Below are 16,071 nucleotides of genomic sequence, written 5' to 3'. Positions count from 1 at the left end.
CAGGTTGATGGAGTGTTATAGACATTTTTGGGCACTACAACCCCGAGCATAAAATGTCCATAAACCAAGGGCTCCTAAGTCCCTAAAAGTGTTGTTCCAACCCCTAAAGGAACAAGGTCAACTGATTACAGCTTCTCCCAAAAGTTCTCCATGAAAAACTACTCAGAACTGGTCAAAACAGGATCATTTCACCTGCTCCATAGGCAAAGTGTGTTGCATCTCACCTAAGTACACTCAGTGGGTGCGTTGCATTTCAAAAAGTCCTTCTATGGGGTGCGATGGGCGAGAAGAGACAAATGACAATGTCAATTCGCGAGGTGGAGAAGCATGGAATCTTCCAGAAACTTCTCCTGTGACACTTGCCTCTCTGAATTCGACCAGGGATGAGTAAGAGATCATCAATCTCCAAGTTGAAGAAAGAACTATCAGAGGGAAGACACTAATCAAATCACAAGCTGACTCATCTCCCTTACAGATATCTATATATGGATCAGGGAAAATTTTAAGAACCCCCCCTAAATTTACATGTATAATAAATGGGTGAATCTCCATGGTATATAGGAAAAATGGAAGGCGATTTTATCAATAATATGATATGTATATATAATTTTTTGGCGAATCTCTCACCAGGCATGGCGAATATTTTACACAATTATAAAATCTTGTGCTTATTGAATACACAAATGAAATCATTGCATTTCTTTAAAATAGCTTTTGAAATCAAAATTACCGAAATTACATATCGATAACCTAGTGGGTGTAGGATAAAATTCACCCGTGCCATTCACAAAAGCATGAGAAAAAACCTAATACTATATATAAAACCAAGAAAAATTCAAATTCATCACTTCTAGGGACCTTGTAACCACCCTGCCAATACACAAGTATGTTCCTGTTTCAATTAGAAAAATTACCCAAATTACAATCTGTTTACTCCAACATATGTTGGAAAGTTATAGAAGAATGACTAGTGCAATCAATCCATTCCTTTTAGCTCTGGATTTGTTTCAGTTTAAAACAGAATTATACAAATATACTTGTCCAATGTCTATGCTTTAACCATTCACCTTAAGATGTTTTTAGAATATAATTTCCTAAGTCTATTTAATATCTTCGTTATCATAAAAACCAACCTATATCCATCTTAACTCCACATCTACCACTCTTAGGGGATGAAATCTATTTATCCCTCTGAGCACTTGGTAGACCCAGAATTAAGATGGATCTAAGGTAGAATTTTCCCTTTAAATAGTCTATGCTCACATGAATACCATGGTATTACCATGGGTCAATACCATGGGTTATCATAAACCTGGAGCTTAAAAATTACTATTAGTAATTTATAAAAATTAATAAAATTAATATTTAACCAAGCTAAAATGTTTAACATACATTAAATTACAACATCCATTTTTACTCTTGATCGGATCAAAAATTACTATTAGTAATTTATAAAAATTAATAAAATTAATATTTAACCAAGCTAAAATGTTTAACATACATTAAATTACAACATCAATTTTTACTCTTGATCAGATCAAATATTTTTTCACTCTATGCTAGTTTGCATATCACAATATTTGATACCTCTCGAGGGTTAGTAGATCCAGAGTACAGATGGATCTATTCTGGTTTAATTCCCCCATTTAAATAGGCTACATTCCAAGTGAATACCATGGATCAATACCATGTGCCATTTTTATTTTTATTAATACTAATATTAGGGTTAATAATGTTTTTTTGCATGGTATTAATAACAATCTAGTCCATGGTATTTGTCCCATAGTATAAATATAAGGTGACTTATGGAGTAAATATAAAAAAATGTTTTATTTGTTTGGTTTAATTCCCCCATTTAAATAGGCTACATTCCAAGTGAATACCATGGGTCAATACCATGTGCCATTTTGGTGAATACCATGGGTCAATAGCATGTGCCATTTTTATTTTTATTAATACTAATATTAGGGTTAATAATGTTTTTTTGCATGGTATTAATAACAATCTAGTCCATGGTATTTGTCCCATAGTATAAATATAAGGTGACTTATGGAGTAAATATAAAAAAATGTTTTATTTGTTTACCATACCTCGTTTATTTATATTTTTATTAATTTACCATATCTCTTTTACAAATATGGTATTTGGCCCATAGGATTCACTTAAATAAAACCTCTTTCTTGGGCCTTCATAAATAGAACGAGGGTTATGGACTAAATATAAAAATATAAAAAGAGGTTTTATTTATTTACCATGCCTCTAGTTTATTTATATTTTTATTTATTTACCATACCTTTTGAGTAAGTATAAAAAGACGTTTTATTTATTTACCATACCTCCACTTTACTTATATTTTTATTTCTTTACACCATTATAAGGTGACTTATGGAGTAAATATAAAAAATGCTTTATTTATTTACCATACCTCTCATTTATTTATATTTTTATTAATTTACCTTACCTCTTTTATAAATATGGTATTTGGGCCTTTGGCCCATAGGATTCACTTAAATAAAACCTATTCTTGAAAATGGGCGAATGGAAGGTTGTAACTCCTAATTTCAAGGGATAAATTTACCTTTTTTACCCTCTCCTTTAAAATAAGGTGGGCTATTTGAGGTGATTTGTAAAAATGTACTATGATACAAAATATTCGCCCACTAAAAATTTAAAACCCCTTAATTTCGCCCCTAAAATCACCCCTAATATGGATCCCTCATCCCAGAGATCCAGAGGCTGGAATTTTGCATCTTGTAAGGAATTGTTGTTGGTTTCTTGAGACAACATCATAGTGTTGGGTGATCTAAGCTTTGCATGAGGTGAAGAAGGGCTTACTTGCTGAGAGGATGATGCTGGGTCAGAACAACTGGTTGTAACTCTCTTGGCTCTTTCTTGATTATCAATAAAGCTATTCAAGTTTTCCTCCATACTCTTGTGTAATCTATGTTTTGTGCATTTGTATGGTCAATTTACATCTGATCCTAGATTGTTTATGATAATAGATCCATGTTCTCGTATAGTGTTATGCTGCTTTGATTCTATAGGTACTCCGTGAAGCTGGGTATACAAGGAAGTAAGTAGAAAAGGACTATTAGAAGAGAGAGGAATCGAACAAGGAACCAAGCGCAAGACAGAGGTTGGTCTCTTTTATTCTTCTCTCATCTATCTTTCATAAAGGAAAACGAAAGTAGTTTTACTTTGTTTGTTTCTAAGGTAGCTATCACCCTTAATGGGATTAGCAGTTCCGCATAGACACTTTTCCCTGTAACAAAATGGCGACTCCGTTGGGGAGCGACTAGGTTGTTTGTTTATCTACTTTGGTTTACTTTATAAAATTATAGACGGAGCCTGAAGTTGAGCCAGGTAGCTTTCGAACTGCATTTGCTATGCAAATGCAAAGTAGATAAATGCTGCTTCAGTCAATCTCCAGGTTGTGTTTATGAATTAAACAACTGATTTACAAACTCTCTAATTGCCCTTGTGGTGGCTCTAGTAACCTCCTTAGATCTACCCCTGTTGTTGATTTACTGATTACCACTTGCTCGACCAAAATCCCTGAACTGAACTGCAAACTGTGACCCGGAACCTAAGCAAAGTCTCGTTTCTGGTCCAGCGCATTGTCTGTTCTGTGAATCTCAAATTCAGCGCACTTCCCGAGTGTAGTAGGTGCGCTGCATTTCAAATTCACTGTGTTACAGGTGCGCTGATCAGACTAGGCATTGTTCCTAAAATTTTGGTTTCTGTTCACTCTTTTTAGATCTATTCAAGAATTTTGCTGCTTGTAGTCAGTACACCTCTATTTGAAACCCCTTTCCTTGCTGTTATTCCGCCTCCATTGTGCAAAGAACTGTAAATTTTTTTGTGTATTTGTTGAGTCATTTTCAGTTCTCCTTTGCAAAAAATTAATGTAATTGTACTGTCGTTTCTTGATTTGAAAGTGTCGCAAGTGTCGTTTTCAGTCATAGAAGAGAATCTGATTGTTCTTGATAGTCGATTACCCTGTTACTATTGTATTTGATCTGAATTAGTAGTTTTTCTAGTGTCGAAAGCAAGTTTTCATTTCAACATCGCAAAGTGTTGTCATTGTCTTCATTTTGATTTTGAAAAGAAACTTGTTAGTAATTGTCGCTTTGAAAATAATTCAGATTTGCGCATTAGCTTTCTTTTATCATTCACATATTAAGAAGGCTGAAAACAAATACATGCATGTGCATTTGCATTTAGACTGTTTGATTGGTTTGATTTAGGACAATGCATATAGTGTGTGCTCTTTTCTCTTTGTTGAAAGAATATTGTCTCTCTTTCCTTAGTAGCTAGGATTTTCATTGCACAAAGAAGATAAAAAGATTGTTTATCATCTTAGATTGCATTTTAGGAATTGTACATCCACATCACGTGGTGAACCTGAAAGGAAAATTTCTTAAGCAAGATCAACTATAAAATAAATTTAATGAATCTAACAACGCTTTGGAACCTAACGCACAACATCTAGAAGTCTAGGCTAGAGACGTATTCCGGTGTTGTAAAGCCTGGTAACTGTTGTTCTCACTGTTGGTTGGGTGATTCCTCCACTTTGAGACGATAAGTGCTAGTATGGACTTGTGCTCCCACGTACCGTCGAGTATATTTTGGGAGACCACAATAGGCTTAATCCTTTATCCATAGAAATCCGTGTCTGTCGCCCTATCAATCGCAATGCACTGAACACAGCATTCGGGAAGATTGACTACCGTACCGTAAAAAGTATTCTGCAGTTTTGCGATTGGTTTGGTAATCCCTCTGCCTAGATTTCCAGAGCAGTCCCTTTCATTCCTTTTCAGACTCCTTAATGGAAAAGGTCCATCTGAGCACTTGCCACTTCAGGCTCATTAAAAATCGAAGGCGACTAGAGTCATCTTTTGTTTTTTCTCGACTCTTAAAAATTGAAAAAACAAGTTGTGTCAAAGCGTCTAAAATTTATTTTAAATGGAATAATCATCACCTTTCCTACGTTGGTCTTAGGTTGAGAGAATGGAGTCCACCAACCAATGAGTTCCCCTTGGAGGAAATCCTAGTCCCTTCTCCTCTTGGGGAGATGTTGGTGCACCCCACATGGCTACATTGTCACTTCCAGGATTGACAATCGGCTTGCTCGTATGGCTTTTCTCAACCTCCGTCGTTCAGAACACCGTAATTCCTGAACAATCGAGTCAGCAACTAGACAATTCCAGAGTTACCCCCCAACCCTCTACTTCGTCCAATTCTTCCTCTCCTCGTTCCTCTTCGCTTGATGAGGCTGGTAAAGCCAAAAATCAAGTACCAGAGAAGAAGAAGGAAAAGAAGAAGAAAGAGAAGAAGAAGAAGGAGCCAAAGGCAAAAAGGGGTAACCAAGCATCGTCTAGAGAAAATCCACACACTGAATCGACCAGTCCTAAATCACCATGTGTCATTTGCAAAGGAGACCACTATCATAGAGATTGTCCCTGCATCCCTCGGATTTTAAGGGACTGGTCTCCTCGTTTGCACAACCTGGTGTCATCAAGCTCTGATGATCATGTTGAAAACACACCGTCGACTAGTGAAAGTGAAGCCCCTGGACAAAAAGGAAAGTGCAAATTTCCTTGTAAACTATGTGAAGGCGATCACGCCGTCCACCATTGTCCCTTCTTAGACGAGGTTAAAAGAGTTTTGGACGATCGTCCGGTTTCACTGTTACGACTTCCTCCTGGATATAAGAAACTCTTGCCGAGTCCGTCACTAGTTGAAAATCCGGCTGACCTGCCCAGGTGGTCGGCCGAAGCGTCTATCATTGAAGATAAACCATCTGAACCCATACCAGATGAAATTCAAAAGGTCGAGACGGCAGTTGACATGATTTTTCCTTCAGAGGTTCCATCTTCAGATGATACAGTCACCGAAGAGAACAAGGATGACACCGTCCAAATTCTTTTCGTAAGCACAAACTCCGATGAACATGGGGGCAATCTACCCATTCCTTTACCACAGGAAGGAAGTTCGTCAGAGTCGTACTCGGCCGTCTATTCAGTCCCACCTCCAAGCAACCTAGTTGTTTCCTTCGACTGGAATCAGCTAGGTAGACCCCGTTTACTGACTAGTGTACCATTCCGAATCATTGCTCAAGTATATAGAATGGTTATGGCCGGTACCATCATAGATGAAGGGCCTTTTGTGAGTATCCTTTCCTCGACTGCTTGGAAAGCGCTTGGTTTGCCATCGCTTTTGCCTGAGATGAGAAATCTAACAGGCTTTAACAAAGGAACCAGTCAACCGTTAGGGATCCTTCCCAATGTGCCCATAACATTGAGAGGGAAAACCATTCACATGAATGTAATGGTAGTCCAAGGACCCCTGGATTACAATCTACTCCTTGGACGAGACTATATTTATTGCATGGGAGCCATTGTCTCATCACTCTTTAGAGTAATGTGTTTTCCGCACGAAGGAAGAGTGGTCAAGCTCGTAGACCATCTTTCATTCCCCGGTTCATGCATAGAAAATAGTCATATACCATCCCTGAATGGTCTTTTCACGCAAGGAATGTCTCATCAATCCCCAGTCCGTCCACCTGATGAGTGCGAGTGATTCAGGGGACATGACTGAAACCCAGGGGGCATGCACCCTGGTCTGCTTCGGCAGGAAAACTTCAGGTATAGGGTAGGTTTCCGCGAGGGATATATGACTAGTTTGACACACCCGTCCGTTTAGGAAAATGGGATTAGACTGGAATAAGATTACCTCGTCAAAGTTATGTGGGTGGAGGCGTCTGCACCATTCACCTTTGTCTATTTCGGTAGACATCGCCGAAGAAGTGTTTTGTTTGCGCTGTGAATAGAACAATATTTGGTAACCTGAAAGAGGTAGACCTTTTGGCAAAACAAATGTTTTGTCTGCGAAATTGCGGGGTAACCTTGAAACTCTATGTCTCTATACCTTGGGGCATGCAAACCTTTTGGCATGCAAGCGAAGAGCGACCATTTATTTTTTAAATTTCTAGGACCTCTACCCTCTAAACTCGTAGGATTGGTCGTTTCCTAACTTGCATAAAGAAAGGATGTGGGGCAAAGCTTTGAGATAATGCCGTTTTTATATATGAGACATTCTTATTATATGACTGGATCGAGCAGTTTTAATGCGGACTTCATGCTCGTTAAAAAATAAACATAAGCAACGAGCAAATGTTTCCCCCAGCATTTAAGCTCATTAAAAAATGAACCAATTTCCGGTAAATAACCATCGTGAATGTAGTACTTCAGCCTTTGAAGCCTTGGTCGTGTTCTCATCATCACCTCCACTCTGTATTGGCTGATCATTCACCTCCATTTGATTGTTTACCCCTTTTGAGGAACAACTGCGAAGAGTGATCCTATTAGCCATCCTTGTAACACTGTCGTGATTGGAAAATTCCAAACCTTACCTGGAATCAGCTGCTACCCAATTTTATCACTCGTTCCTCAAAGACGAGTCTCCTTTAAGCTCTTTTCAACTGACTCGTAAAATATGAAAAGATTGCCGAGCCATTGGCCTCTCCAGCTCGTTAAAGGGACCAGAAGTGCTATCCCTCCTTTAGATTTTAATCTTTTTGGACCTGAGGGATTATTACACAAAAAGATCGAGTGCTTGTTTTGTTCGGCTCGTTAAAAGTATCGAAAATTCATCCCTTCTGTATTGTTTTATACTTTTTCGGACTTAAGGGATTAGATGACGAAAAGGGATTTTTGGAGTTTCCTTTACGTCCCTTTTCAAACTCTCTTAAATTGAAAAGGACCGAGTTATATTTGTCGTTAAACTCGTTAAAACCTAATAGCGACAAACTTGTCCATAGCAGACAAGAACGAGTTTCAATATCGCTAGGCTCGTTAAAAGATGGCGATGGGTTTGCCAGAAGGGAAAATTATAGAACAAGCATATGTTATCCTCCTCAAGCTTGAAAAGAATAAAGAGGTACTGGTCAGCAATGACTGGGGGAAAATTGGGAAGAAAACTTGAAGAAACTTTATTGGTAGCAAGTCGCTCTTGAACATGACACTTTCACTCTGCATCCAAGTCGGGTTGGGTTGTTTCATTCACCGGTCACATCACCATGTCACATCACACCATCCACATTTGGGGTTAATGCTACCAATCCATCATGTTAGTGTCGCCGATATGTTCAAGAGAAGTCACTCGAAGAATTCACCTGTGTCTCACCCGCTGCAATACATTTACGCTCCATTCTTTCATGACCGCCACCCTGAACCTTATATCACCAGACCGTTTTCACCTCCATTAAAATCATTTGCTCCGTTTCGTGTCATTGATGTGGGATTCATTAAGGCCCTCCTATGACGGATTGCTTCTTGTCGACATTAGCTCATTATCCAAGAAGTCGATCTAGGAACACCCCTTTCAGTACTTTGAAGCTTGCATACCTCAATGGCAAGTTTCTCACTTCCGGCGATAGGTTTACATCAATGGCCTTCGACCGAAAGATTTTGTGTGGTGTTCGATGCCAAGTCCTTTATTCACACCACGTGAATTGTACTGCAGTACCTTGAGGTTCATTATCATTATCGGTGATTCCTCTCACGCTTGTTAACAGCTTACATCATTGGCTGGTAATCAGGCGATGTCTTTCCATGTTCGACTCCAGAACATCTCTCACATGGATCAACTTGTACTTTGAGTGAAGATCGAACGAGATTGAAGACCCCGGATCTAGTTTCATCCATCCGGGCTGCGATATATATTCAGGAAAATAAAGACATCTAATGTACAGCATTGCTGCAAAGATAATCATCCAATGAAAGGGATGATGGCTCTACCAGAATCATCAATCTACACTCAGACGATTGTCTGTCCTATGTACACGAAAATGAATTTATAAAGCTGAGCATGGGAATGCCTGCCTCAGCTAGATCATGAAAATATTATGAAGATAATGTATTGTATTGTATATTATTACAGGTCTCCTCCTAGCTTGAAAGAACTTCAGATCCTCGTGATAAAGCATTTCACCCGACATAAAAAAAAGATTAACGACCTCATGCTTTAGGGGGCAATTGTTATAGACATTTTTGGGCACTGCAACCCCGAGCATAAAATGTCCATAAACCAGGGGCTCCTAAGTCCCTAAAAGTGTTGTTCGAACCCCTAAAGGAACAAGGTCAACTGATTACAGCTTCTCCCAGAAGTTCTCCTTGAAAAACTACTCAGAACTGGTCAAAACAGGATCATTTCACCTGCTCCATAGACAAAGTGCATTGCATCTCACCTAAGTACACTTAGTGGGTGCGTTGCATTTCAAAAAGCCCTTCTATGGGGTGCGATGGGCGAGAATAGACAAATGGCAGTGTCAATCCGCGAGGTGGAGAAGCATGGAATCTTCCAGAAACTTCTCCTGTGACACTTGCCTCTCTGAATTCGACCAGGGATGAGTAAGAGATCATCAATCTCCAAGTGGAAGCAAGAACTATCAGAGGGAAGACACTAATCAAATCAAAAGCTGACTCATCTCCCTTACAGATATCTATATATGGATCCCTCATCCCAGAGATCCAGAGGCTGGAATTTTGCATCTTGTAAGGAATTGCTGTTGGTTTCTTGAGGCAACATCATAGTGTTGGGTGATCTAAGATTTGCATGAGGTGAAGAAGGGCTTACTTGCTGAGAGGATGATGCTGGGTCAGAACAACTAGTTGTAACTCTCTTGGCTCTTTCTTGATTATCAATAAAGCTATTCAAGTTTTCCTCCATACTCTTGTGTAATCTATGTTTTGTGCATTTGTATGGTCAATTTACATCTGATCCTAGATTGTTTATGATAATAGATCCATGTTCTCGTATAGTGTTATGCTGCTTTGATTCTACAGGTACTCCGTGAAGCTGGGTATACAAGGAAGCAAGTAGCAAAGGACTATCAGAAGAGAGAGGAATCGAACAAGGAACCAAGCACAAGACAGAGGTTGGTCTCCTTTATTCTTCTCTCATCTATATTTCATAAAGGAAAACCAAAGTAGTTTTACTTTGTTTGTTTCTAAGGTAGCTATCACCCTTAATGGGATTAACAGTTCTGCATAGACACTTTTCCCTATAACATGGAGTCAAACCCGCGACCTCGCCCACACAAGCCCCACACTTTAACATTATGCCACCACCATATAACTTAATAAACAAGGGGCACGATTTTTATTTAAAGAGGTAGAACATGGCGGTTGGGGAAGGAGAGGGCCAACCCCTTCCGCATGTGACCGACACCTCAAAACCGAAGGCCAACGCTTAACGCTAACTGTGAGTTTAACGCGCTAAGTGGGGATTAGCACTAATTAAAACATACTTATCCATTAATTAATCATGGATTAAGTTGGCAACGGTTTTAGTAGGCCCAATAAATCAGGTGTTGCTCCAATTTTTGCGAGGCTAACTGGAGTTTCTCCAGATTTGGTGGAGTTTTCTTAGGGAAAACTGAAGAGACCATAAATTTTGTAAAATTCGACCAATTTTGGCTCAAAAAGATTCATTCATAGATGATTTGGATGTTCAAAACACAATGGAACAGGTTTTAGAGCCAGAAAGGCACTTATGTACATGATTTTGCTACGTTGAAGTTTAAGGAAGCCTAGGGCCACCAAGAGAGGAGGTCAAGCCTAGATCAGCTGAAGTCCAATTGCAGAGCTTGGATAGTCATTTCTAGGGTTTTTGGGTTTTATGAATCCAATGGAGTAGGTTGCAAAGCCATTGGAGCACTGCAGGTGCATGTAATCAAAGAATTGACCATTAATCCAAAGAGGGCCTAGCCATTGAAGTAGGTCCAAGGAGATGTAGCCTAGGAGGGGTGAACTCATTTATCAGCTTTGTTTTATGAGTTTATGTGTTTTACTTCTTTGCAATTTACTTGATGTATATGTGTTTTAAACAACTAATTAACCTCGTAAATTTCTCATCAAAGACACTCAACGCTTGACACATAATTCCTCACATTTTGGTTAATTTGAGACAATCTTAAACATTTTGTTTTTAATATTGATGAGGGAGCTTGCATAGCATTAACAATTTTTCCCAACATTCAGATCAAGTTGGTATCAGAGAAATATTAGCTTATTTTAACCCTGAGATGATTTGTCAAGGTTAGCTAGAAAATTAGCTATTGGTTTTGTATTTGTGCAAGGAGAATTTCACTGTGTGCAAGTTTATGTGTGTAAGATGAAGAAGGGAGATGCTTTGAGATGCTTCTTTGTTGAGAAAATTTTTGAATATTTGTGAAGCTTTTTGATTCATTACAAGTGTGATGGAAGCTTCAACAAGTGATGTTTCTAATCCATCTTCCTTAGCAAGACTCTTTGATTTAGAGATGTTGCAAGAGCTTATCATCATGAGAGATATGGTGCAAGAGATGAATGAAGATAGGAAGGAGAAAACTATACTTCAAGAGGAGTTGATGACCATGAAGGAGGAGAAGCAAGAGCTTTTTGAAAAGATTCATGATATGGAGATTCAACTCCATGATGCCAAGGAAAACCTAGCTAAGGATGTGCATGAAAATGAGGTATGCAATCAAGTTTATCTTCAATTTCCTCTCAAAATGAATGTTTTGGTGATTTTGAAAGATGCGCTAGAGGAATAGGGTCCAAATTATTGATGAAGATGGGTTATGAAGGTAAAGGGTTAGGAAAACATGCACAAAGCATATTTGAGCCAATTGTTATTTACTAAAGGCCTAGGTATTTGGGTCTTGGTTATGGACATCATTCATAAGCCCTGATGATGGATCCCAGTTGGGATTTGAAACGTTGGCGTAAAAATGTTCATACTGTGGATTCTCCGGTCACTGAGTCAAAATGATGGAGAATGCTCCAAAGCCAAGGAGGCACATGAAGGTGTTCCAAGAAGGAATTTCATTACATGTTCATTACCTCAAGCTTGTGAAGTTTGTGTTCATGAGGAATGCAAAAGTTTTATACCCACTTTGCAAGAAGATGCTCATAAGCATGCAACTAGTGGAACTGGGAAACAAGAGGATGTTGAAAGCTCTAAGGTCATTGAAGCCATTGTTGGTATTCTGAAGAGAGCCACTACCTCATCAAATTCACCTCTTCAAGAAGGTGACAAAGGTGAATGTGCAAGGTATACATATGCATTTAATCAAGTTTTTTTTTATTATGATAAACATGGTAATTCTTCACAAAAGATTTGGAGAAAATTTACATCTTCCTTTTGTGGTTTGAATAACCATACAATTTTGAGGTGTTGGAAGAGGATAGCCATACACAAGAAAATTTCAAAACAAAAGAGGCATAAAGCCAAAGGTCCATTGGATAATGGAAACCATGTTGAAAAGAAGATGCAATTATTTTTCACTCATTGCCATAAGAAGGGTCATCTTGTAGATAAGCGTTGGAATTTTCATCCAACAAGTCATCCATGACATTTGAAGAAGGTGGAGAGAGATTTTGGCAAGAATGGAAAAGAGGATTCCATAATTGATGTGGGTCAGGATGATACACATCAAGACATGCAGCTGAAAGAAGCACCATTGAAGTGGTTTGGAAAGAGATGGTTAGATTTCTTAACCAATTAAGGCATTTCATTTCTTTTGATAATTGATGCAAATCTTGCCTTATTGATGCATTTCCTTGTTATTTGGATGCATTTATTTTCTCTTGAAAGAATGCTACATATTGCATGAAGCAAGATGTTGGAAAAGTAGAGTTATTTTGACTCACTTAGATGCAACAAAGATGGAAATTTTCAACTACAAATTTGCATGCATGTTGCATTCTTGAACTTGCATGTTTATGCTAGGAAGGTGTTCGAAAGTGGAGTATGTTGACTCACTTTATTGCAGAAAATTTGGCCATTTCAGCTCTTTAAGTACTCGTACATACTAATGGGATTCTTGTACTTGTGAGAGAGTTGAGAATTGTTATACGTTAATAGTTTCATTGTGCTTGAACATGCATGAGTGATTGACGTGTGTTGGTTGATTGCTTTGTTAACATGTATGTTGTCGACTTGAGAATGTTGATCATTTGCACATGCATGAGTGTCGACTTGTGTGGTCGACTGATTGCTACATGTATGTTTTTTTTTTTTTTTTTTTTTTTTTTTTTTTTTTGAATAAGACTAATTCTATTAAGAAAAGACATATGGTACAATCAGAGCTTTCAGAGAAGCGAAGCTAAGGAGCAAGAGAGCCGGAAATGATATGAAATCAACCTCAGTCCCAAGGAGAAACCACGGCATAAGAAAAAGATGACAGAGAGGACAGAAGGAACGAGCTGGTCTAGAGAGTCTACCCTGCATGGGCAAAATCTTCCAATCTACATTTTTTACCTTTCTTTTTACTGACTTTGACCCAACCATTTTGATCTGGTTGGACCGAAACTACTTGCAGATTTTTCTGTGCTAAAGGAGGAGACTCCTTGTCTGAATCAAAAGGTGAAGACTCATGAGAACGTTTCTGCAAGAACAGAGGCACAAAAGGATCCTCGCGTGGGCTGAGGGCGCGTCCTTCGGTTTCTCCAAATTCTCCTCTTCCACTTCAATGTCCTCCTCATCAGAGCTAGAGGAATCTATGTCATCCATAGGGGGTATATCACAAGGTTTCCAACTCTTGGATTTGGATTTGCGAGTGATATTCTTCTTTTTGTCAAAGAACGATGCACATGAGTTCTTGAGATGCCCTGTCTGATGGCAATGGCGACACCTGAAGGCTGTGTTCTCATAGTCCAAAGTTTGCGTCCAATGGAAGTCCCCGACTTTGAGGATGATCTGATCTGGCAACCCTTTACTAATGTCTATTTCTGCACAAAGTCTGCCAAAGGTATATATTCCTTTCTTCACCCTTGAGGTATATGTAGCCAGGAAGCGGCCTAGGGTGTTCATGATTCCTTGAAAGACAGCAAAATGCCATAGATGCACAAGGAGGTTTGGAAGCCTAACCCAGATAGGAAGCTTTGTGATGACCGCAGTGGAGGGGTCAAAGTCTGGGAACCAGGGGGAGAGGAAGAGTCCAGCTGATCCCTAGAACCAGGGGCCTCCCGTTAAGGCTTTCTGGTAATCTTCGTTGAAGGCAAAGGCTACAATAAAGAAGCCTTTCGAGCAGAGGAAGACTTTGCAGTTTTCAGTCCAATTGGAATGGATCCACTGGAATAGATCAGCAGTGCGGGGCCATAGGCCATTAAATCTGCAGATGAGGGTTGTTTCTGCAAATGTCTGGTATTGATCATCCAGAGATGGATGAGATATTTCAATGGCAGGGGTTTCCTCCATTTTGTCCACCAAGAAAGGTTTGGGAGCCTCGGCAGATTGGGCAGACTTCTTGGTAGGCTGTGCATGCACTGCGTCTTTGTAGGAAAAACCTTTGGAGGCCGAGGATTGCCCAACTGCACCTCCCCTTAGTCGAAGTGATAGGATCACTGTGGCATTTCTTTCACTATTATAAAAGGAAAGAGGCAGATTGTTATCAAGCTGCTTACCTACAAAGAGGAGCCGCAGTAGGGAGGAAGGGATCCCCAACCTTTGATCGAGTATCTTTAAGAGATGGCTCACTGTGAAAGACGGCTGGACCCCAAGGAGCAGGGTTTTGCCTGTCAGAAGAATTATTTGAATCTGAAAATTCGCTTGCTGGAGATGAATAGGATCTCGGCTGCCTGAATGAGGAATCGAGGTTGAAACAGTGAGATTGCGGGACTGCAGAACCAGCTCCAGATCCTGGCAATATTGTTGTTGCATGTGGAAGAGTGCGGTGGTTGCCAGGGGTATTTCGTCAAACACTTGCCGTGCATCCTCCGTGCTTTGGCTTTTTGCATACATGTTGAAAACAAGGTTACCCAGGGCTTTGAGGGCACCATCAATGTGCTTAAAGGTGACGAAGCCGTAGCCTTTGCTCTTCCGAGTTCTCTTGTCAAGGATCACAAATCCTTCCTCCAGTTCCCTGAACTGCGAGAAGAGTGCCATAGGCGACTCTGTATTCGTATCCCAGTGGAGGCCTCGCACGAAGAGCTTTCTCTGCTCGGGGTTCTCGTCGGCTATTGATCGCACCAAGTCGAGAACATTGCTGTGCTTCGTTGCCGCCTCCTGCACAACCTCCATCATTTGCTCGCGGCTGAAGGCTTCCTGATAGTCTCTGCCATCGAGCTTCTTCATGTCGTAACCTAAATACACCTTTTCGAGTGACTTGATATCTTTCACGACTCCGTTCAATGAATAAACGCGCCTTCCCAAACGAGAGAGAAGCTCGACAATGGCTGCCCTCTCCACCTGGGGTTTCAGCAGCAGCAGGCAATCAAACAGAGGCATTCTCGCACCTCAAGCTTTTCCCGCTCAATCCAGTCTTGGTGCTTGAAAAATTTGATTGTGTTCAGGGTCCATTGCTACATGTATGTTATATCGACTTGGAAGAGTTGATTTTTTCTCCAAAGATGAAAGGGAATGTGACGAATTGTTTCATGAGAATGTGGAATTCTTGTTGTAAATCATCAAGTTGCTGTACATGCTTTTGCTTGACTTGAAATTCAGTTGTTTGAAGAAGCATGTTTTGTCGACTTGTGTTTAGTCAATGGTTTAGAAAAAAAGATGTAAGAGTACATGGATATGTTCACATGATGTGACATTTGTTTCTTTGAAGAAGAAAAAGGAAGAGGTCGTCAAGTTATATTCTTGCATGAGTGTTTTTCAAGGTTAATGGTGTTTCTTATGATAAGATGTCACAAGATTTTGGAAGGTCCACGCTTGAGCAAGAGGCTCATGATTATTCTTCATTCTCAAATCATGACATGAGCAGTAAGTTAATACTAGAGGATGATGGAATCAAGAAGTGAAAGTGGAAAAAAATGCCAAAACATTTGCAGCCATTGTAGACCATTTGATGTGTTGATGCCAAGAAGTGAAAGAGATGGTGAATGCATTCTTCTAGATGTGGAATTTGGAACCATGGAGGTAAAAAATGATCATTTATTTTCTTGTTATCATTGATATTGGAACTCATTGTTATAGTTCACACAGATGTGCTTAAGTTGGAAAAGTGGTTTCCAAGGAGAAGCTTGCATCGAATGCATGTGTTGCAAAGGAGGAACGTGATTCTTAGTGGGAAGG

The sequence above is a fragment of the Pinus tabuliformis genome, chromosome X (assembly GCF_031772625.1).
Source record: "Pinus tabuliformis cultivar Carrire ecotype Pingquan chromosome X, CPIR1, whole genome shotgun sequence".
NCBI lineage: Eukaryota > Viridiplantae > Streptophyta > Pinopsida > Pinales > Pinaceae > Pinus > Pinus tabuliformis.
Note: the sequence above shows the minus strand (reverse complement) of the source record.